Source organism: Fukomys damarensis, unplaced genomic scaffold (assembly GCF_012274545.1).
Source record: "Fukomys damarensis isolate Sample0158 unplaced genomic scaffold, DMR_v1.0_HiC HiC_scaffold_14, whole genome shotgun sequence".
NCBI classification, from domain to species: domain Eukaryota; kingdom Metazoa; phylum Chordata; class Mammalia; order Rodentia; family Bathyergidae; genus Fukomys; species Fukomys damarensis.
In genome coordinates, this window is record NW_022900926.1 from 77,399,595 (window position 1) to 77,425,547 (window position 25,953).

The window sequence follows — 25,953 nt, forward strand, 5'->3', positions numbered from 1 at the left end:
AAAAAAAAATACTTCGTTAAATTTAATTTTACAAAAGTACCCAGTGTTTCTGCAAGCTGGAGTAGAAAACTACTCTTTTAGCACCTTTTTTTATATTAATCTTGTTGATGATGAGACTTGTCTTTTTCACCTGACAGCTACAGTTCATCTTTTCAGTAAATGCATCTTCTCTTCTGGAAAATTGACAAGGAGCACATCCACATTCCTTGTAGGTAATGGCTCTTATTATTCTAGGTTTACAGATGATGGATTTTTCTTCCAAATACACTCAAGAGTGATCTGTATTGTCAGTGTTTACTTTGCTGTCACCCCATGAATTTTGATGTAGTTGATGAAATTAAGCCAGTGAAGCAATGAAACTTCCTTATAACATTTTCAAGCATGCCCAATATTGTATATTGAAAATAATATTAAGGAAATATATTATGAATATGTTATGTGTTATTCTACTAAATTATAAGCTCCTAACTCTTCAAAATTATAAAATACTGACAACAAATATTAAAAAGTCATTTCAGGGTCAGTAAAAGAAGCACTTCAAGAAACGGAAATATGACAAGTCACATAAACATTATTTGAAATAACTTAATTATTTTTCCATAAGTTAAAATGAAAGGAGCAGAGATTGAAACCCAGATTAGTATGTCAGTTTAACATAAACTACTTTAGATACTATGTTGTTATGTTTATTTTTCTATTTGTTAGTGTTTTTTAACCAAATGTTTATTATGTGGACAAAGCATCACATCTCGTTTTAATAATACTCTATAAAGGTGAAGGTTGACAAATATTTATGCATCAGAATCTCATAGTATAGTGTCTGGAAGTCCCCAGATAAGAATGTAAATCTGTAATAAAACAAATGTCACATTTCTTCATAGGCTAAATGGAGGGAAAAGCCACTGAATATTACTGATAACATTCAAATCTTCATAGTAGTATTATGAAGAAATAATCTCAACATTCTTAGAGAGATTTTTCCTTGAAATTCTCCTGATCAAATATATTTTTGAAATGAATCTTGCCTATTCTGTTTGAAATAGTATTCTAGCTCATCCTGTGGCAGACAAGTAGAGCAATACTATTGCCCTATTCACTGATCATATTGAATGCATAATCTCCAGTTTCAGCTGTGTTGAAATGTAAAAATGATTACAAACCATTTGAAGACAGTTGAAGCTTTATAATAGTGGCATTGTTGACCTCAATTTGTTTTAACACTGAAAAAATTATTTCATATTTTGATGTGCATATTGAATTTTAAATCTATGTGAGATGGAGAGTAGAAGACATAAATTGATATATAGTTTAAGAAAACATTGCTATAAAATTTTAAGGAAAATTTACATTTTAAGCATAAGTGCATTTGTTTTTATAATTTTGAGTACATATTTCATAAATATTCATTATTTTAGCAATGATAGTGTGTTGATTTATAAATGACCATGTGAAAGCACAAAAAAATGATTTTTAAGACAGGGAATTCACTGGCCATGAAATACCCAGCCTTAAAATACCTGGATCTCATTCCCATAAAAACAACAGAAAATTTTCAACAAGGAGATCATATGAATTAACAAGAAACATATGCATTGAATATGAAGAACCATGCACCTAGAATATATTAATAAAAATTTCAAGTTTTATATAACTATGAAATAAGATATCAATACATGGGAGGTTTTAAAATGCAAAATTTATTGAATCATTCCTTGCACAAAACTTCTATATTGTATGAATTGATAAGTACATATTCAAGTAGTACTTTACAGAGGATGAATACACATTTATTGATTACAATAACATACATGACAAATCAAACATAAGCTATTTTCACAAATATTTAAAAAAATGATTCTGAAGGATATAGATGCCTTTCCTCAGACTAGTATACTGCCCTCAAGTTTTTCTTTTTTTTTCTTTTTTTATAAAGTATAGTACTTCTACAGAAAAATATTCTTAAAAATAAGAAAATATAGATTCTCAGGATTTTCTTTTTTATTAATTTTATTGGTACATTTAAGGTACACAATCTAATGACATTTATCACTGGAAATTTTCACCTTTACATAATCCATCTCGGTTCTTATTTTCTTTACAAATATTGTAAACATCTACTTTTTCTGATTTAACTAAGAGTGTAAACTACTCAGTCCTCAGTCAGGGCCATTTGTGGATTTAATTTCCAAGTCTCCAATTTTCATAAAATCTAATTTAGTTTTATAATCTATTGCAAGGAAACACAAACTACAGTGTGCGTGATTCTAATCTTCTTAACTATTCAAACATTAGCAAGTACATTTTGATACTGCATAAATCCATTTTCCCTCAATATATGAAAGCCAGTGATTTTTCTCAGCCTTGCATGTAGGCCGGGAAGTATTGCACGGTTAAAAGAACTTTGTAGTGTTTGTTTCTTGTTGATTATCTTCAAGATGGAGCCCATGTAGCCTAACTACATGTTCCCTGCCTCTTTCCTCATGCTCTGATACTAGCTGAGGTTATTCTAAGACTAAATGTCTTAGAATTTCATGTAGGACTAGGGAATCACTGCAGCTAGTGAAAGTCAGAAATGATGGACTGGTCATTGCCTTCACAAGTGAGTGACTCTCCCTAGTTTCTATTATGAAGTGAAGTTTGGAGCAGGGAAGCAAAGTAGTACTTTTTTTTCTTTTTTAAAAGTTATATTCCATATTGCTATTTTTTATGTTTTAATTTGCAGAAGAATATTTGATGCATACTCATTAGGTACATAATGATGTAAAACAAATAAATTGTCCTAGCTGACATCTTATTGCCTTACATAGTTAGAACTTTTGTGGTTTTATTTCATTTATCTAAATGAAAACTTGTGTCTTTTAGCAAATGTCTTCCTAATCTATCCCCACCCCCCAGCCTCTCAGAGCAATCTTGGTACTGTCTTCTTCAATAGGTTTGACTGTTTCAGATTCTACGTATGAGTGTGATCAGTTTACATTTGGCTTATGGTGCTTGGCTTACTTCACTTAACATAGTGTCTTCCAGTTCCATTCATGTTGTAACAATTGACAATATTCATCCTTTTCATGTTCAACTGCAATTTCATTGTGTAAGTCATTTTCCTAAAATATGTTATTTTCAGAAAAAAATATATTTATGAAGAAAAATTTCTAACACATTATTTTGGAGAGGTCACAAATTATTTATCATAGCTGCAGAAAAAGTATTTACATATTACTTAATTTTTATTGTTTTGAGGCAGGTTTGCATATGTTTTAAGAAATGATCACATTACTATAAAAGGAAATTTGACATAGATGCAAGTATAAGTGGAAAGAGAGAAAGGGATCTTTGTGAAGGTGTCAAAGTGTCTGGGCTGCGCCTGTGTCTCCTTGCCTGATTAAAATCAGAATGCAGCTCCAAATGTTATGACTATGCACAGGCAGTATATATTTGTGTGTTTCTGTGTATTACTTCTGTTTTAAACTGTACAATAAATGCCATCCATGGGGTTCTAGGGCTATTAATGTCCACTATGCTCTAAAATAATTTTTTGGCTCTGAAAAAGTATTTACAAGCCTACTATTAAATGCACAAAAGACATTCTGGTGTTTTTTTGTGGTGAGTATTTTGTTAAACTGTTCAATGGAGCTCTGTAATGGACTTGCGTGTGTGTTTATAATGTAATTTCTATAATTATTACAAATTCTCTGGTTTCACAAAATGTTGTTAGCTGTTTAGGAAATTATAGAACTGAGATACAGGTACAAAAATATCTTAAGAATGAGTTTATCTAATTCTGTCACCAAAAAACTAGTATCATTGATATAGAAGTATAGCCATTCATGGCATAGACTTAGAAAAAGATATTTTAATTTGCAAGATATACTGTATTTGGCCAGTTGATATTCAAAATCATATTGGAAAAGCTGAATGAAAGTTAATAAGATAACATGCCCGGCCTGAGCAGTGATGATATTTACATTTTAAATTTGCCTTATAAAATAGCTTTGCAATTCTCCTTCACTGATCTTAAGTTTTAAAGTGATGTGAAGATCTGACTGCAGGGTTAATTGTTTGCCTGTTATTCTCAGAAAGTTATTACTTTGGTCATCAAGTATTGCGATTGTTTCCTTTTTGAATATTGAATCACTGACATTTATTTCCTTCTAGAAAATAATTGCATTTATGTTTGATATTTTTGACATGGGAACCAAAATGGAACAAAACAGCAGGATAATGAGCTTCCAATTCTAAATTAATTGTGGCACTGTACATAATTTGTATACATTATATAAAGTCTGCTGTAGCTTGTAATTTTATCTGAGCTAAGCTAAACTAAATCTAAACTAGGAGTATAATAGAACACAAAACACCCTATTTTATCCATTTATGTATTGTAAAGATGCCAATATTGAAAGGCATAAGGCAAGAGTTCAGAAATAACATTATGAAGTTTAAGTGAGTTCCACAGTAAAATGTATAAGTTCTTTATAAAATAGAATATATTGGCTCAATTCTTATCAAGGTTTGAGACATGAACAAAGGTTAAATTTGTTATTAAAATGAATATCTATGATCTTGGACTGAACTGAGTGTACTGTATATAAAATACATGCATATTTGAGCTACATGTGCACATTAGCTCTCACTCGTACCTTATTCTCAAAAAAATCACTTAAATCTGTAAAAACATATGGGCCATCCATAAAGCATGTGTGCATCTATAATACCTGCAGCACTATCTGCTTCATTGCAACCAGTGATGATTTCTGGATATTTAAATATATGAATAACTCTATTCAAAATCTATCAAATCAGCTTTTACAAAAACTGTTATTTTATGAGTTCATCTCACTCACACATAAATATTAGTAGCAAAACCCTCCACTTGCAAATTAGTGAGATAGAGAAGTGATTACTCCTAAGGAAACCCATGTTCTACATACAACTGTTATTATTGGAGCTGTTATTTTCTCAAATGCAACGCAAACATTTCCTTTGGTAAACATAGATTTCTATAGGAAATGATAGAACAGATGAGAATAACAGGCTATAAACACTACCTCAAGGAAGTATAATTTGAAGTACTACGGATGCAAATATTACACAAATACATATCAAAATGCAGATTGCAACTGGAGATTTTCCAAAATATTTTGAGGATTTGTGGTCTTTGTGAGCATTCTTTAAGCATGGTAGGCAATGAGACTACATCAATCTTTACATGACCAAATTTTCCATAACATTTTAAAGTTTACAGCTAATCTTCAAAAACTAATGTTTATCAAGCTTTAATTTGAAAATATTGATATATCACATTGTCATATTAAAAAAACCAAAAACTTAGCTTTGAAAGCAGTTCAAATTTGTCATTTGACTTTGAATTAATACTTAAAGGAAAAGGAAAAATAGTAGTTTAAAAAATTAAATCTACTGACCCTTAAAGCAAACAGAGGAGTAAACATTATTTGCAAAAAAATGAATTGTCAACCCTGCTTTTATATGGATACTTTTTATCTATCACTGAATTTCCATATTCCTAGGCTTTGGTAATTTTGTCATTGCCCATGTCATCGATCTCCCTGTGCTATCTGACACAACATAGTAAGAACCCCAAAAAGATTAAAATGCCAGGAACATGAAACATCTGAGGCGATAAACTGCACACAGCAAGCAGAACAACCCAAGCAAGAGCCTATGTGAGCTGCACCTGGCCAAGCAGTATGTGTGAGGCTGTCCAAGCCTCCTGGAACTCACATCTCACTCACTGCCCTACGTACTGACCTCAGGATTTGCCTGGGTTTTGGTCCTGCTTCGGTCCACTTCTTTTCTATCCCTGTATTTTGAAATAGGAATGTTGAACTTGTGCTGATTTATCATCAAATATTTAATTTCTTTTTTTTTATTTTCATAGGGGTTCACAGCTATGTGTTTTCCCAGAATTTCAGAGAAGACTGTACATTTGGACTATTTAGCAATGCTGGAACTGTTAAGACTCTGGAGAATAAAAGAGATGGAAGAAATTAATTTTGTGTACATGAGCCTTTTGGGGACCATGGTATAGAGTATTATGGTTTAGATCAACAATGTTCCTCAAAAAGCTCACATGCTTAGAAAAAGGGGGGAGGAGACAGATCACTGGAAGCATGATGTTGAAGAGTACGTTCTTGTCCTTGGCTCCTTCTCTCTCATTACTTCCTGGGTACCAGGTAGTTGAACATCTTTCCTTAACTGTGCCCCTCAGGCGTGCTGTTTCTTCCTTGGAGCAACCATCCATAGACTGAATTTTTTGAAATGTAGAATAAAATAAATCTCTTCTAAGGAGTGTCTGATATTTGGTACCATCAACAGTCAATTGATTAATACAAGTTTGGATATAGTAAAGTTAGAAATTATTTTAACATTTTCATTTCTCCAGGTTCTATATGTGATTTGATTAACTATAATATTTATGTGAAGTGCAATTGAATATCATATAAAATAAAATTGTAGCCAATGAAGGGTTCTTCAGCTCTTTTCAGATGGAAATTGTAGGTGGCCAAAATACAGCTCTACTCGCAGTTCTCATGTCGTGTGATGACACTGGATAATGCCGGAGCCCAATGATTGACAGAGCCAAATTCTCTGCCACGGATGGTCGGAACTGTCAGTGCTGCCTTGGATGCCACAGGCTGCCGGCTGTGTGCTGTTATCTAGTGCTCTTCTTCATTACCTACTTGTCACTGGCCCTCATCTGAGCCAACACTCTTTCTTTTGAGATCACCGTTCCTACTACTACTCAGGATAAGTATCCCAAGTAGAGTTTCAGGTCCTCTGTAGTCCGCGATACTTTAGAAAGAAATCAGAAACATGCTTACAGGAATATCAAAACACGCATTTTAACAGGGCTTGTTCTCCAGCACAGAGAGGTCAATACACTGGATGGAGTCCTTGTAGAATAAGGTCAGAAGTGTGTGAGGTGTTACTGCTCAGGGAGCATCTGGAGGCCTGCGAGGGGTCCATGTACAGCAGGGCTGCAGGACAGCCTCGGTTCCTTCGGCAGCAATTCAGTGAGGGGTTGGGGCTGAAAACCTAGAATTTTCTGAAATCTAGCTGGGGACAGTTGTGGGTGTTAGTAATGGACCCAGATCCCTCCTTCCCTGATCTTAGCCCTTCCAGGGTGCCCACGGCCCATTTTTTCAAAGAGACAGCAGCGGAGTCTGAAGTTCCAGGAGTGGTGGAGGGACACCTTGCTCACAGTTGAGCTGCACTCATGTTGGCGTGGACTCGAGGAGCGTGGCTACTGGACAGCCAGGGAGGACACTGAAGCGAGATGTTCCCGTCTAAGAGGAAGGAGAGAAATGCGGAGGAGAGGGGTGTGGGGGTGAGACAGCCACCGGTCAAGCCAACCACCCATTTGGCCTGCACTAGACACGCAGGAGAGTTAGGCATGTTTTTCTCTGTCTCAAAGAGATACAGGGATACTATGTCGATTCATAAGAAATTGAAAGCTTAAGTCATTTTCTTCTATTACGGATGTATTAGAGAATGGTAGCAATATTATAGATTAGACATGGCTATGAATAAATGTGTAGCTATTATACCTATTTTATATTTCCAAGAATGACTGACATAGTGGAATTTAGGAAACAACCACTGGTAATAGTTTTAGTGTTTTCTTTATTCTAATTATTGCCTCCAAAATCTACAAAGTCTCTCTCGATTTGTGTTAACATCTTTGTCAGACTAATACAGCAAGCTTTAACTGAATAAAGTTCTTTAATAATACATTCTTCTGAAGAAACAAATGAAAATTACAGCAAATGAATTTATTCTTCCAACAATTATAAAATCACAGTGTAATAAAAACAGAATAAGATACCAAATGTATTAGCCCATTGAAATGAAATGAGAAAATTGCTAAAAATTACCCTGTAGTTTAAATGGTAATGCTTTCATTTCAAAACTGTCCTTGCATGTCACACAGTAAAAATAATTCAGAGTTACACAAAGTACATTAGATATGCAGGTACAGTTTTTATCCTTTCTGAGAAGAATTTATCTTGGTTAATTTAGTGCTAACACTGGAAAATATGAGAAGAGGTAAATATCTTTACATACTGGGTTATTAGATTTACATTGTTTATCATTTTAAAAATTTTGATGACTATGACTATGCTTACAAAATAAATAAAATTTAGAACTAAATTTGTTTTCAACATATATATTGATGAAAGCTACATGGAGGCTTATAATTTGATAGATAGTAGATACATATTTCAATTTTTCAAGGTTGAGAGATTGGACAACAGTAATTTTAAAACAAGGAAGATATTCATATATTATTCTATGTCAACGTTGGTAAAATTTTTTGTTTGCTATTTTTAGGTTCATTTTGTGAACAGGATATTTTCACTTTCAATTCTTTTAACAAACAGGTATACTCCTTTCCCCCCACCAAGCTGTGTTTTGAAAAATAAGATGAGTTGCATCTAATTTGGGCTAATTTAAATGTTTTCACTTTTTAAAGTAAGGTGTAACTTATATGGTTGTAATGATGACTCTGAAACAAATGAAATATTTAATGTACAGCAAGAAAAAAATGTTTTCAGTGAGAAGGAGAAGAGGGCAAATGATTCAAATGTTTTCTGTAAAACTTGTGTGAATCAATGCAAGCTGGTCAGGAGGGCATTTTTCTACTTAAGCTAATCTGTTCTCAATGTAGATAAAGTATGTTTGTGATTGAGTAATTAAGTCAGTGGAGATAACTTTTTATGTGTCCTAAAAAGACTTTTAACCAGTAAATTTATAAATAGATGTGACAGACTTATTTTTCCTATAGGCAAGGGCATTTCAGTCATGGCAGCCATGAGAGAATAGGAAAATCTTAGAACCGCCCATAAGTGATGAATAGAGTGGCCACATCTTATAACATAATCATTGCCTGGTTGTAACTCTAAGGAAGGCAGCCACATTACAAAGGTGACAAAGCACATCATTAAAAGCACTGTGTTGAAACATGCTAATAATGGAATGGATATCTTGCACAAATTATAGACACTCCTGAGAAATCCATATCTCTCTGGTGGAAACTAAAATTGCTTTTTTGTATTACAAAATATTACTGATTATTTGAAATTTAACTTGATATTTTACTTGCTCAAGAGGCAGATCATGTCATGTGATAATTTCAATGATAAATAATTAAATGTCCCAGGTTACTTAGAAATCAATATCTAAAATAGGAATTACAAAAGTCCTATTAACCTCAGATTTAAGAAAGTCATCTTACTCCTATTTCTGACAATATGAGGTTAACATTAAAGAATTATAAGTTATTTGTACAGGTAAAAAACTGACAGATTTATTTAAATTATACATTTCAAACAACCTTGTTTGCTCTTCTAAACAAACAGAAATTATAAAAGGTTAGGTTCAATTTGCCTAAAAGATAATTTGTAATCCTGTTCAAAACTCTTGTGTGTATAAAAACAACCTATATTTTTCTCACATTACTTTTCATGAAACACATCTGAAAAGCATACTTTAAATAAGAATAGATACAAATTCAAAAATTGCAAGTTCCTCTGGTGTGTATCTAGGATAAACAAACACAAATTCTCTTCCTTATCTGAATGGAATTACCAGTTTGGTGAAAACATTAAAGGTCAAGGTTTACTCTGTTACAGTTTTCCATAAAAGCATTGCACAGCACAGTATTACTTGAACTGTAGTTTTTAATGCATAATAAATATTTTGGATCAATTCTTGAAAATTATGTTTATATTTGTGTATTTTTATATTTAAGCATACTCTTAAAGCAGTGCACACAGCTTTACTGCCTGAAAGCTGGTCAGAAGGGCATTATTATAAGAGGATGATGTGTTACAAATATGTTTGCCTTAGTTTAAACAATTACTTGAAGTAAAGAATTAAATTGTTTTGAAAATATACCATCTATGTTTTACAATTACAAAATAGAAAAATATCAAAGAGAAAGAATAAATCCAAAAACTGACATCTTTTCACTTTTACTTTCAGGTTCCAATATACAAATATTATTAATCAAGTTCTGTGATCACACAGTAATGAAGAAAGGTACTATAGTCAAGATATAAGGTACGCATTTTTAGGGATGTAAATCAGCTTATATGTCCACCAACAGAGAAAGGGATAAAGGAATTGTGGTATTTACATACTGTGGAATATTACTGTTCCATAAAGAAAGATAAACTTGAGTCATTTGTAAGAAAAAGGATGAACCTCAAGATCATAATGTTAAGTGACATAAATCAGACACACAAACTTAAATGTAGCATGGTTGCTCTTATATGAAAAATCCAAATTATAAATAAAGAGCAAAATAAGTTTACTGTTCCATAAAGAAAGATAAACTTGAGTCATTTGTAAGAAAAAGGATGAACCTCAAGATCGTAATGTTAAGTGACATAAATCAGACACACAAACAAATGTAGCATGGTTGCTCTTATATGAAAAATCCAAATTATAAATAAAGAGCAAAATAACAGACAGCTAATAGGAAGGAGGGAGGCAGATTTTTCTCAGATACAAAGGGGCTCAAGAGATGGAGGGAGGGAGAGAGAAAGGTAATTGAAAGGAGATTTTAAAAAGGAATTAAGATATGTTATGCACACAAACCAAGTCCACACAAGGAATATAAACATTATGTTCTGCAAATATGGTAAGAAAAACTTAAAAAAGGAATTTTTTAAACAAACTATTTTTAACCTATCAAAACCACTACATTTGAAAAGCGATTTAAAAGTGTGTAGTGAATTCTTAGTTGTGTCCCGGATTCCAGTAATCTTCATCAGAGACAAAAACAAGTTTTCTGTGGACTCTCTTTACATGAAATGCCAAGTGTAATCAAAACATATAGTAAATATTTCAATTTAAAAGTCGTCACAGTAAGAATCACATTACCATTAACATCCTTTGAAATACTCTCCTAGTGGGAACACATTCATTGCTTTGTTTTCTCGCTTGCTTTCAGCTGCGCTCTTTCTGCAGTGCTCTTACAGTGTCTCATCGAATACACCTCAGATACCTCTACCAAGTTCCATGCAAGAAAAAGACAGGTTTATAAAAATATTGTGCTGTGTCTTTGTACATCTTATTTACTGAATCCAGAACTGTGTAATTTCTGACTTCCCTAAATTCCAAATGACTGGGAGAGGAAAAGTTCTGAGTAGATTCAGAAAGTCGAGGCAGCTACAACACAACTAAAGACAGGAAAGAGGACTTGGCCATCTGCTTCAGAAAGTGGCAAGAAGGATGAAATGTCATAAGTGTTCGAAGGATATCCTGGGAGGATGCCAAACTGTATTTTACTACAATAATTTTTTTTTAACTTGAACACATACCATGTATTTCTTACACGCATCAAATGCTTTTCCACCCGTCATGATTTGTCTCAGTCACTGCAACATATTAGACACAATGCTCCATATTCCCATTTATAAAGTGTATAGTTTTGCTACATAGTTTTCCTTCTAGGTGTGTGTACCTGTATCTATATATACACATTATATGTTTTTTTGTTGTTGTTTGGCACACTATTTTTAATTATTAGTTATCTTCAAAATTCTAATATGTCACCATTCACCTTAAAATCACTAAAAAATAAATCCTTACTCTTCACTTGTTTGTTATATGGTTTCTATTATTATTTCTGTATGTTCATAATATGCTAAAATTATGTAAACCTTCATTTTTTGATTTTTTTGTCTTACATATATGTCTCCATAGCTTCAAAACCTTTAGAAAGTTTTACAACACAATTCCATTGCTTTTCTATCACTTGGCTAAAACTTCAGCCTCTGCAATCTGCTAATTAAATGCTATTTTCTTAGAGATCCTGTATATTTGAAAACACTTTTCATTTTATAAGAGAGTAGCTTAATAGAATGTAAATTTATTGGATCATGGAAAAATGTGAGAAATTAGTACATATTGTTCTATCTTCTTCACAGTTTGAATCCTGCTTTAAAGAAACTATTCCATTATTTTCCTGTTATTAATGATTTTTTAAATTACTTATTTTCTTTGAGAACACATTTCCCACTGACTTTATTCACACATGTGTCAGTATTTCCCATAACTCCTAGGATGTGATGCATTGTTTGATTTTCTAAATTTATCTTGTTATTCAAAAATATTCTTTAAGTATATTCTAAAAATTGTTATTGTATTGGTTTTTAGTAACACTATACAGTGCATTTTCTTTAAGAATTCTTTGATATTTGTTAATTTCTTTCTGAAGTTCTTTTAACTTCTTAGTTTTTCTTTTCTTTCCTGTTTTCTCAAGACTCTTCTATTTCTTGGATATAATTTCTCGAGGGTGTCTCTTTTTTTTTCCTCTATTTTCATTATGATCTTTTTATTCTATACTCATTATTGACTGTAATTTTTATACTCAGCTGCTTTATCAATGTTTGTGTCTTAAATATTTTTCATAAAATTTTTCTAATTTTACTCTAGATTCCAATAGATCAAACTTATTCACTGAGTTCCATGAAAATATTACAGTATTTTCACAATTTCCGTCTTTGGCTCAGATTTGACTTGTGTTTTTATTTATTGGACTTGTGTTTTAATCATTTAGTTTTCTTAGTTATTTTGTAAGAATATTCAATTTCAATATATTGATTTAGTTTCAAATTTATATTCATCGAAGGGGAGCATTTGAGTTAACAAAGCCATCTCAGAGCTTCAGTGTTTCACACACACTTTCCATATACAACTCCCCGTGACATAATATTTGCAAGAGTTTTATAAATTGTAGTAGTTTCCCATAGGACCTTCATCTTTTACTTTATCTTGTCAGATATTTGAGGCCAAGTCCTGCTTAACTGCTACTTGTTAAATAGATCCGCAACAAAGAAAATGTTTCTGCAAACTTTTGTTTGTCCCATTTTTGTCATTGTGTGATATTAATAGGATTCTAAGAGACTTCCATGGCTAACCTACATTCTAAACAAGGGGTTTCCTACATTGCCTTCAGAACATATTCCTTGATCTGGAAAATTCTGTGTTTCTCTGATGTTACCTTAGATCTATATCTTCTAGCTTATTGGTTCACTCTAGTCCATTTTCCCTGGTTTTATCTGTATTTCATGATTTATATAGAGATATCGTTCATAATTCATTTTATAAATATTTTATTTCATTCACTATATGTTTTGATATATCTTGAACTTCTTGAAGTTGGCTTTCCAGAGAATGCAGAGGGTCACATTCACATGAGCTTATGGGTTTGAACCTGGAATACATACAGTCATCAAGATGCTCTTGAGGTCAAGGAAGTGGAGTGAATTTGTCTTAAAACACAAACGCTAAAATAATAATGTTGGTTTGCAGAAAGTCAGTCATTATTAAAGGGGATATATTAGAGTAATATCAACTAAGGATAATGATATATTGACAGTGTGTTAAGTAAATGTTAGATATTTTAGAAATTAAACTAGGAAATGGTTTCCTCATTAAAAAGTAGAAAAAGGCATAAATGGAAATATTTTAGGCCCTTCACTGGAATCTCCGAAAGACCTAGTAAAGTTAAAGTTTGATCTGAAGCAAATGAGTTTGTAAACTGTAAATGCAGAATTTAAAGAGAAAAGGCAATGATAAGCAAGTCATCAGTTGAAAAACTAATAGCTTACACAAGACACAAAGCATGCAACATGAATTTGCTATTTCTCCAGTGTTATTAAAATATTTGCTAATTCAAAATTATTTCATGGAATGTAACAGACAACAGTGTGGCTAGTGTAATAAGCCATATGTATAACACCATATGATCTGCCTACTTTGATATTTTTAAGATCACATAAACCCAGATTGATTCTAATTGCTGTACTCAAGCAAACCTAATAAGATGTGTGGTGACAGAGTTCAAATACAGTAAAAAGAACATGACAAAAATTTCAAATTTTTCTCTCACTCTCACACTGAATTCCTTAACATCACATATGAATGATATGTCACTAAATTCCTGAAAATTATATAGCTACACATTTTGAAACTCAAATATTCGTTTCTCTCTTTATTGTGCTTTAATTATGGTAGTTTTATGGTTATATCAAGTAAAATATTTTTTTACCTACAATGTTGTGTCTTCACATTTTATCTACATATGTGAGTCCACCTTAGAAATAAGCACTCAACAAAGCGAGTCTCTTGTTATAACTTTTAACAACCACTACGAAGTCAGAAACTTAAGCATCTGAGCTTACTTGGCAGAGCAGTACAGTTCAATATTTATTGAAATACCATTATGCATGAAAATATAATTATATTGGGTTTCAAGGAAATTAAGTTAAAATCAAACTCTAACATTTCCTCTTTGGGTGACAATGACATAGCTAATAAACTCCCATAGATGTTACTTAGTTATTAAATCATTAAGATTGTATATAATATACTAATCATAAACTCTTATGTTCCAATTTTGGGTGAACACATATTATTACATTATTCAAGGATGACTATACAAAAACTCAACATATATTTAATGAATACAGATTGATGAGTTTGGACTTTGTGTTAGTTAGATTTTACCAACTGTTATAAATACCTGACACGAACAATTTAAAAGGAAGAAAGATTTATTTTGGCTTGGTGTTTCAGAGATTTTAGTTCATGGTTCCTTGCCTCATCCTTGTAGGCTTAAGGCAAGATGGTGTATCATGGTAGTAAGGTGCAGTAAAGCCAAACTGTTCACTTCCTGGTGGTTGCAAAACAGACAGACTCGGGGAGGGAGCTGGACCAAGGCATACCCTTCAAAAGCATATGTCAATGATCTGCTTCCTTGTGCCACATTTCCGTGAAGTTATTCTCACGTCCTAAGGGCCCATTCAGCTGTGAACTTCCATGGGTTAAATGACTGATGAGTTTCACACCATCATGATCCAACTTCCGTGCTAGGTCTCTCCTCTGAATATTGCTGCTGCATTGGGTATTAGAATTTCAATGCATTCGATTAGTGAGAACATTTCCTATCTGAATCATAGCAGACATATTCATACATCTGGAATACTATCACTAAAATCCAGGCATTAAGTGTATTCAATTCCTTTGAAAGTTCTCTCTTCTTCCTTCCTACTTTCCTCCCTTCATTCCTTCCTCCCTCCCTTCCTTTGTTCCTCCCTTCTTTCCTCCCTGCCTCTATCCCTTCTTTCCTTCTTTTATTTCTCCCTTCCTTCCTTCCTCCTTTCCTTCATCCCTCCCTATATTTCTCTTTCTTTTCTGGAGAATGGTAAGAACGTATAATACTTAACCCATTTCTACAATACTATATTGTTACAATCTTGTAATGCATATGCATATATAATTTATTAATCTAACATAACTGCAAAGTCATACTTACTGAACAATGGCCTCCATGTGATTAGGACTGTGAAGAGTTATTGTTCATTTGGATTATTTCATTTTCAGAGAACTTACTCTGTTTTAGACAAAACTTTAAGCTTTGGGCGTACAACACACACAGCATAGCTAAGCGCTCAGCTTTCATGACTCATGAATCAGTGAAAGGAGATCAGAAATAAAACAGTCAAATAAAAGTATTATTATCAAAGAATGCTAAATGATTAGAAAGATAACAAAGCCAAATGGCAGTGAGCGATGCTGACTGATGAGTAAGGAGTGATGCATAGGTTGTGGTTGAGATACCAAAAATAGCATGACCTGAGATTGGGAAGATAATTAGCGTGAACCATGTGAAAACCTTGAGTAAAGTAAGATACAGAAAAGTGAACATATAGGAGCAGTAAGGGAAATTCAAAATGAGCAGTGGAAGAGGGATGAAACTATAACATTTGGCCAGTTTTAATAAGTTCAATGTGGCTGGAAAAATAAAAAGGCAAGGCTAGATATTAAGGAAAGGTTCAACAGAAAGGTATGGTCCAACTCATGTAAAATGGCCTGGAGCCACAGTAATAACTTAGGGTTCTTTTTTCATTCAGTAAAAATGTTTGCTGTTTTAACAAGATAACTCTGCTCTTAATGGGAAGAATTATATGAGCACAAACAAAATCATTGCTATATATTTTATAATGTAGTTATTTTGATTTAATATATGATAACATATAAATTTACTTGATATTTTCTAACTCATGTACCTCTATCTCTTTTCCTCTCTCTTCCATCTATTTGGGTTTCAAAAACTGAAAAGTAATGGGATTTCATGAAGACATAAAAGATAGAAATATGGAGATTCCTCCAAAAATTAAAAATAGAAATTAAGTTTTACCCAGGTGTTTCCCTTCTAGGTATCTTCCCTAGAACTTAAAGACATAAAACAACTTTGATGTATGCGTACCATATACACAGCAGCGCAATTCCTAATACTAAAACTTGGAAACAGGTGGCTAGAGAAAGGGTGGCGTTCATACATAATGGAGTACTACTCTGCTCTAAAGAAGAATAAAGCTGAGTCACTTGAGGAAAACGGGTACTTTGAGTTACATAATGGAGTACTACTCTGCTCTAAAGAAGAATAAAGCTGAGTCACTTGAGGAAAACGGATGTACTTTGAGACCATAAAGTTAAGTGAAGCAATTAAAACATGCAAGCTTAAATATTGTGTGGTTCCTATGAAGTATGCAATTTTAAATGACGATAGGAAAAGATAGGGAGGAAACAAAAAATAATTGTAATTCAGCACAGACAGCATATCTAAAAGTGTACCTTGATGTAGTACATTGTCTTACATGTTTTATAAGTTCTTTGGCCTATTAATTTGGTTTTGAATCTCCTCTATATTTTTTTTCATATATATATATTTAATTTTTAAGGTATTATAGGTAAATGAACCTGATGTTGGAAAAATAAAAGTGAGATGGAGTGGAGGGGAAAAAAGTTTTGAAACATTTTATGTGTATGTACCAATTCCCTACCATTAATTATTATGAAATAAACGTATTAATAAAAGTCAAAGAAAAAATTGTTTGCTTCTATGTACATGACAAAATCAAGTAATTGTATATGTAATAAAATATGCATTCTTCAGACAAAAATATGAAAAATAAACTTCAGGGTACTAAATTTCTCTTTCCTACTTTGGCCACTTTGTTAAGTTGTTACTGGCAATAAGATTCAAAATAATGTACCATGGAGGTGGGTTTTTTTGCATTTTGAATTAAGGGGAGATGCTTTTCCTATAATATTGTATTTAAAGTGTAAATGTATTTTTTATGGAGGTTAAAATCTCCCAAAAGGGCTGTGAACACACATAATATCAACGTTATTCAAAATATTTCCTTGAATGAATATTTGTGAATACACAAATGTGTGCTTTAGCTAACCTGTTTTGTTTTCGCAAAATGAACTCCAGGGACTGCTTTATCTTTATCATGACCTTTATAGATAATTTATCATCATAAATTTCTTGATTAAGTATTTCTTTCCCATCTGATTGGATTGATATTATCAGAATGGAGGGATAAACACCCTTGACAGTGGCTTTGGATCTACTTCAAATTTAGTTTTATAGTATCATGAGCAATGTTGTGAAACATCGCTTGCCATCCTCCACATTTCCATTTTCCCTTCTCTGGCAGTGACTCCTCAACTCCTTTACTTTACACTCTCCTCTCCAAATTAAAAATCACTGAAGTCACTTGCTCCTCTCTGCCTGCAGCTTTACTTTCTCACTCTATACTGTCACCACTGGCAGGATTGTCCATATTCGTATCTTTAATGCCCATCTCTCAAGTCCGTCGTTCTTTCCCTGACCTATGTCTTAAATGGCAGGTATGTGTCTGGTATTCACTGTGTGTTCTCTACTACTAGATTTTCAGTTTGCTCACACTCATGTCTAAAACCAGAAGCAATACCATGACTGTTCCTTCAGTCAAACTGAGAGGTTCTTAAGAATTATTTCACACTGATATACAGAACTTTCAATTGTTTATACAGAACCAACAATTGCAATATGTGGACTTTTTATTTTTGAATGTTTTTTTTATTTCCATGAAATTTTCTTCACCATTAGGGCAAGATGAATATCCTCTTCTGGTCAGTATTATATCTTTTTCATCAGGAATGAGATAAACATTTACAAACAAAAATATTTTTGAACATTCAATAAAAAGTCTGGAGGACAGAAAGCAGAAAGAAGATTGCAAAAATGCTTCCAAGCTTTTAGGACACTAATCAGCCTACAAAGAATTACAGATTGTATCAGATATCAGATGATATTTATAATTTTGCACTAAATATTATTAGTCTTATATAAAATAATTTTCCAAATCAAAAGTCCCTCTATTTTATATATGTGTGTGTATGAAAATCAAAAGGCAAAAATAGGTATTTAGATACATGAATGAATATATACATGCATAAATGCAGTCACACATGCATCATTTTTGGAATGAAAGAAGTGATTTTGGAAGTCTGTGGGAAACTTGAATGCAGATAAGAGGTTCTGCTCAGCAAGGGCATTGAATATGAACAGTAGTTTTTTCTGCTTCTTTGTAAAGTGCATGTGGTAATTTCAAGTGCATGACACAGGATGAAATGATGCAGTGCACTACTGATCTTAGTTGTTTCAATTGTTTCAGTTGTACTGTGGACATATATGTTTCAAAGCACAAAATAAAATCATCTTTGGTAGGAGAAAGTTTGTGTATTTTAAAGATATGAAAAGACAAATAAATACATAGCTGGCTCCAGCTCCAAACTGTTTAATTCTCCCATTTGATTAAAATTCTTTCTTTATCCCTAGTGACTGGTTTTAATGTGGAGTATAACTCAGAACTTGGAGCTATTTGGAATAAAAGCACAAGTTTAAAATCAACTCTTTATTAAGCAGTAGGTAACATATTCTAAAGGAATGAGTGATTGATTTTAAGAAGAAATAGCACTTGATATTTAAGAATTTATTTCAGGGACAAGGGGAAAAAAATGAGAACCAAGACCTGTCATGTAGAGGTACAAGATCCCAATGATGAATGTAAATGTACTGTATCCCTAAAATGTACCAGTAAACTCAATTAAAGCTCAAAAAAAAGAATTTATTTCAGGTAAATGAGAACACATTTAGAAACACGGAAGAGGTTTTCTTTCATCATGTCAACCAAATGCCAAATTAATCTTTAAAAATTAATACTTTTGTTTTAACTTGACATTTTACATATTCTATAGATTTTATTAGAACACACAGTAATAAATGTAATAATAATGTAATAAAATGAAATATTTAAGACAGTATGATAAAATGACATATTTCTATTAATACATAGATATTGCGGACATTCTTCTGCTTATGACCTAAGAATGCATCTAAGAAAATAGAATTAGGAACAGTTTGAGATCTTATTTTTCATTCTGTAGTTATCATCAGTTTTGATAATTTAGGTGCAATTGCAGCACTCTGGATCTGAAGGAGGAGGATCATGAGTTTGAAATCAGGCTGGGATAAAAGCAAAATAGATGATGGATACATAGACAGACAGACAGATACAGAAAATTCACCCATCCTTTAAAACACTGCAGAACAATACCATCTAAGAATAAATCCTACATTTAAAGTCTATCATTTTCATTTCTTTGGACTATCATCATGTAGGCATTTCCCTTCATTCCTCTGAACCTGCAGATATTTTATTTGACATATATTATTCTGGCAGATACACAAACACACATATGCAAATATATACTCAAGTACATCTATGAGTTCACATTATATTAACCTTTTTAAATTTTCAGTATTTTTTTTTCCCTTTAGATAATGCTAATGAGAGTTGGGTAGGTCAATAGATGATGCAACTTAATTGATATATCATAGATTTGGGGGGGTTAGAATATTAATTGCACCATGATGAAACTTCCTACTGTTATCAATTCATCTTTAGTCAGCAGGAAATGTAAAGTAAATTTTATCTATGACAATGTGCAGATTGCTAAATTATGATTTTTAGTGAAATGAGGTTTTATAAAAATTAAGATTTTTGTAAAGATATTGATGCTTTTGAAAAAATGTATTAAATGGTAATAGGTTAATTGGTTCTCTTTTTATCAGATATTTAAACAAATTAAGAGTATTTTTAAAATATAATTGAGTAATTTAAAATTACATGTGCCTATAAAAGTAATATGCACTTTGCAAATTACTCCTTTTCAATTCTATCAATTCTATCTTCTAAGATACTGCTTTTAATCAGGGTTTATAGTCCTGAAAGTAATAAAATTAAATCTTACTAGAGATCCTCTGTATCACACAGATCTGGCCACTCAGTTCTTACTTTGTGGGATGCAGTGTACTAAATTCAAAGATAAATGCTCTGCCTTAGAGAAATTTATAATTTCACATGCCAGGCATGACCTGTCTAAATAAATTTAATGTTAAATATCCTGTCTAGGTGTAGAAAATATATCAAATCAAACAAGAAGAGAAAGATGAAATTTTTTCTTTTAATTTAATATCCACCTCTTCTTGACTCCTTTACCTCTTCACCCAATAAGTATCAGTTCATGCATGTGAATTTGGCCTGGATATTTTGATTAAAGTAAAACTAAATACTATATTCTTCCAAATCATCTTTCATGAATAATTTTGAACAGAGTTTGCTAAGAGAGAGCCTGTGTGGGAGTTAAAAGAAAAGCAAAGGCCATTACTCTTGGAAGGTTTTCACGATCAGACCCTGTGAGGTACACAGCTGGGATCAGGTTGTCTCTTTGACATCCGCTGTGTCGATACCACTGTTGGCTCTACTCACCAGTGCCAGTCCCTGCTTATCCAACATTCATGCTCTTGAGACTCGCAGAAGCAGCAGTGATGCCGAAGAAATGTCCGTTTTTCATAGATCTCTCCATGAGCTTTGAAATTATATTTACCTTCTCAAACCAGATTAAAGCCTCGGGTTTTCCTACAACTGGAATTTATTCCCTATGCTATACTTAGAAATGGAGAGTAAACTGCTTTTTCTCAAATCCCCCAATTTATCCCATCCAGACTTTAAATTCAACAGCATCTCTTAAATTTGTTTAATCTCTATAGTAAATCTTTATTTTACAAAATATCTGTGACAGCCATGAATTCTTGAAAATAAATACATAGCAGTAAGTATTACATCTTGAGTACACACCATGCTCTAACTCATAGGTACATTTACTTCAAACAGACTTGTCCTGTTGGGTTGTCATTTTCATTCATATTATATGGATTTTTTAAGCCTTAGACCAAGAGAGATTACAATTTTTTTCCCAAACACAAGTGATTATAGATCACAGTGATAAGATTAGATCTCTATCCATCTCTGATAACAAAAAACTGTATATATAAAAATGTGGAATGGCAAATGACACATTAATCTAAAAGTTAGACATTTTGTGAGGAGGATGAATACCTTTCAAAACCTATATCAAACACAGTAAGAAAATCACTATTGTACAAAAATGAGCTATCTCAAAATGCATTATACAGATTATCTCAGTGAAACAACAATTTCTGCTCTATGTTTAGCTTATACAATGTACTAAAAGAAGCGTACAAAGTGTATTTTCTTTTAAATATTTTTTTCTTTCTTCTAACACTGGTGGACAGCAGGCCCTCGGATTTGTGCCATAATCCTCACCACAGCAACATTTGCCATCAATGAATGTTTAGAGAATGTTTTTACTCCAAAGATACCGGAGTCTTGGGTTACTGACCTTTGTCCTGATGCAGAATCAAAAGTGTTTCCATACTGTTGTCTCCTTGACTCATCTCAATTACAACAAAACAAAATAAATCTTTAAGACAGAAATGCACTTTGGATAGCTGATTTATTATTGTTCTGAGCTAACAAAAGTCTTTTTCCTTCTTCCTAGCACATTTCAGACGTGATAATAACAAAATAAATCTGTCGGAAACAAACAAATCTCTTTGGGAGCTAGAGAAAAGCTCTTAAAAGAGTCATTTTGAGGCACCCAATTTCCTCTCTTCCGCATTTGGATGTTCAGATATGGTTTGGAGAGGAAGACACTTAAAAGACTATATGTCAGAAACCTTGTCTCCTGCTAGGAACAATCTGTGAAAAATAAACCACTTAAATGTGCTGATTAATAGCTCGTTTTATATTTATCTATCTCTTGCATTTCACTCAATATGTCAACTGTGTTCTAACAGATTTATGCTTAGATTTATATACAATAAAAATAAAAATGTAAAAGACATAATGCAGTGTCTGCTCCATAAAAGAAAAAAAACACATGCCTTTCTCTCTACATTACTTCCTCATTTTTACTGAATTTACACTTTACCCATGACTGCCTCCATACTGTGATATTACCATTGTTCTGTAGAAATCTTGAGCTTAATTTCATGAAAAACAAACTGTTCATCTCCCTTCTTCCACCATGAAGATCTCTCTTCAAAGGCTTCCTTGTTGTTGTTACCCAATGGCAGTTCCTCGAATCCCCTTGCAACCTCCTATGTGTTCCCGTGGAGCTCTAGGGCAGGCTGGCTGTTCTGAACCTCTGACAAGCATAGACGAAAGCTCCTAGGAAAAGCTTTAGTGAAGGCAGATGACTGGGAAATGAGAAGCTCATACCTTTTGTCAGTACCACTATACTCTAGCCAAGCATGAACAGAAAAATGACTTACTTCTTGTGCCTTTCTGTCATACCAGAGATGAAAGAGGGACCTAGAAGAGCTAACTTCCTCCCTCTCGGACAATGAAGGAAAATTCTCTGACTCTTACAGCGGAGTGGTGTCAATAGGATATAGAAACTAGGTGAGCCCCCTTAATTAATCAGAAAGCACGCGATCTAATGAATAGGGAAAGAAATTAACGAGCATTCTTTCACTGACACCAATCTCTTCCATGACTAGCATCTGTAGAAACTGAGTCTGTGAACCTGACATATGAGAGATAACACAAAGTTGCAGAAGGCAGAGCTAGCAGGCCCTCCCAACTTCTCCCATCTTCATGCATAGTGCCTGCCAGGCTTACCTCAGAACTGATTCAGAAGGCAGTGGCACATTTTCAATTACTGAAGGAAAGGAAAGGTCAATCATAAATTCTATATCCAATACAATACATCAGGAATACAGGAGAAACATAGACAAGCTTAGATGAAGGAAAATAAAATTTGATGGTAGCATTCTGTTAAAATTGCACACTGAAAAACAATAAAATCTAGAGTTTATTTGAACAGTGATTCATGAATTGGGCAATTCCAAATCCAAAGCAGCCTGGTAGTTACACTGAGGGAGCAAGGGGAAGACTTTCATAGTCTGAAACTTGAGCTATGAAGGAAAGAAAATATTTAATTTGTTATGGTAATTCAATTGCCTTACTTGATGTATTCCACTGCAGTGTATCTAGTTCTATGTCTATTGGCTGCTTCTGATTGCTTGAGCTTAAACTCTGATTTTTTTAATGTAGTCATTTATCAGAAATAGCTTGCAAATCAAACCAATTGGTAATTTACTTTACAAGGACTAACTGTATTTATATGCTCAAGGATTATTCAAGACTGGTTTTCATCATAATTGACTTTATCAAAATCTGTTCTTAAACAATGGTAAGGAACTTTCCTTAAAAAGAAGGCATGATATTAGAAGACTTAAAACTTCTTGAAAGGAAAGAACAACATAGTAAAACAAAGAGAAAGTAAAGTGAACAGGTACCTCTAATCATGTGAGTTCCCAATATAAACATTTTCATGATTAAAACTGCAAGATGACTTCTTCATCTTTCTGGGCTTGCCTCTGCACCTTTGGCTTCACACTCACAGCTTCACACACGACCCTCTCAGGAGCACACTGCCTGGCTCTGCAGACCTTTTTTTGAAATCTTGATGGAAACCTTCCTGGCCCGCACAACTCTTTCATTCTGTAGGTATATAAAACCAGCACCACATGGATAACACCAAGGCCTGCCATCAGCCCGAGCAGTAGGGGTCATTTTGCATCTCGCTGGTGGTTTTAGAGGCTTGTGAGTGCTGGGATGTCTGAACTTAAGTGCATGATGAACTTAATCCTGGGGAGTCAATTCTCATTCCCTAGGCTGCTGCTATTCTGGAACACAGTGTCTTGAAGTTCTCTTCTCAAAGTAATGTCTTCCACTTTTCAAATTTCTGCAAAGAGTGAGACCTAGCTATTTCCTCAGATTCTCTCAAGGCCTTTTCTTGTCCAGTCCAGATTTTGATTTCTTTTTAATTTTTTTTTTTTGGTACCGGGGATTGAACTCAGGTCCTTGCACTTGCGAGGCAGGCTACTGAACCGCTGAGCTAAATCCCTGGTCCTTGATTTCTTTTTAATGTTAATCTTTTTGGCAACCAAACTCTCCTCTGCTGCATCTTTACAAGTTCCCTTGTTGGAATTTTCTTTTGGGTCAAACTCAAATCACTTAATATCTTTCAGCTATGATGTTTGCTCTTGATTTTCAAAGTAAAGCTGGATGAAAACCTCCATTGTTAGTTCTTAGGCCTAAGAACCAAGGAAGCTATTGATGTCATTTCAAGTCTTTGGCTGAAAGATAATCCTGAGAACTATGTGAATGTGTCCGGAGGAGAAAGGAATTGCTATGAGCCTCAGAGTCCAAAGACCTTAGGATTAGAAATGTCCAGAGCAGGTTGTGGGGGGAGGGAGGAAGGAAGAGGGGGATGGATTCACCCTTTCACTTCTACTTTGTTCTATTTAGTCCTGATGGACTGGTGCATTTTCACCCATGTTAGTAAGGCGATAGTCTCCTTTCAGTCTACCAATGCAAATGTTCATCTTTTTTGGAAACACATTCATAAACACACCCAGAGATAATGCTTTACCATCTTTCTGAGCATGCCTTAGCCCAGTAAAGTCCACACATAAAATTATTGTTCATTGTGGAAATCCCAAATGTAGGACTTTTGGATTATGATTATGACAGTAAAAGCCAGAGAGAATATGACTCTTATGCTTACAAGAAGAATAACAGCAAATCAAATGTTCTAATCCATCAGAAAAATATATGAAATATGTTAAATTCATTAAAAGGTTGAGATCACAGAATAATAAACAATATAAAATTTAAATAAACTAGTGCTTCAAAGAAAAGAAAAAGAGGCACTTATTTATCTGAAGAAAATTACACTAGAGCCTGGTTAAAATAATTCAGCTTAAAAAGTTAATAAAATCTCAAAGGACAGATAAGGGATATGGAATCCCAGGGCATACAGATGTGAAGTGTATGTGTACCACTCAGGGTCTTTTGCATGAACATGATATATATGCACACAAAGATGGGACAGGCAAGGTGTTTGCCCAGATCTAAAGGGAGGGATAATGGCCACTGAACTAAAGGCAGGGATCTCTGCTTGGATTTTTTTTCCTGGTCTCTCATTAAGAATACATTTTTAAATCACTTGGAAAAGGTTAACCAATCCTGGCATACTTAAAAGAGATGACATGCCATGTAGAGGCACATGATCCTAACAATGAATGTAACTGTACTGTATCCCTAAAATGTACCAATAAACTCAATTAAAGCTGAAAAAAAACTAAAAAGTAAAAAAAAATAAAAGAGATGACAACACTTTGTTCCTGGGAAAAAGATACAGAAAAATATTCCTGCTATATCTAGGACAAATATGTGCATGTGGCTGGCAGCATATCTGCAGCTGAGGACATTGCAGAATATCCAAAGACATTAACAGCAAAGCACAGGGCAGAGTGATTGCCTAAGGATAAGCCTTCATCAGAACAATAAAGGGAAACAAAACCACAAAAATATGAAGCTAACAAAATAGAACATCCAAGAACTAAGAGACAATATTAAAACTACTACCATCTCTGGAAATCAGAATGCCAAAAGGAAGAGAGAGAACCCATGAGAGAAATAATTGAAGAAATAATACTCCTTTTTTCCCCAAAATTAATGATAAACCTTTACAGATAAACCTTTAAAGAAAACATCAACCAGGATAAGTATCAAAGGCAAACACACACACACACACACACACACACAGAGTTGTATTATATTTAAATTGCTTTAAAAGAAAGACAAA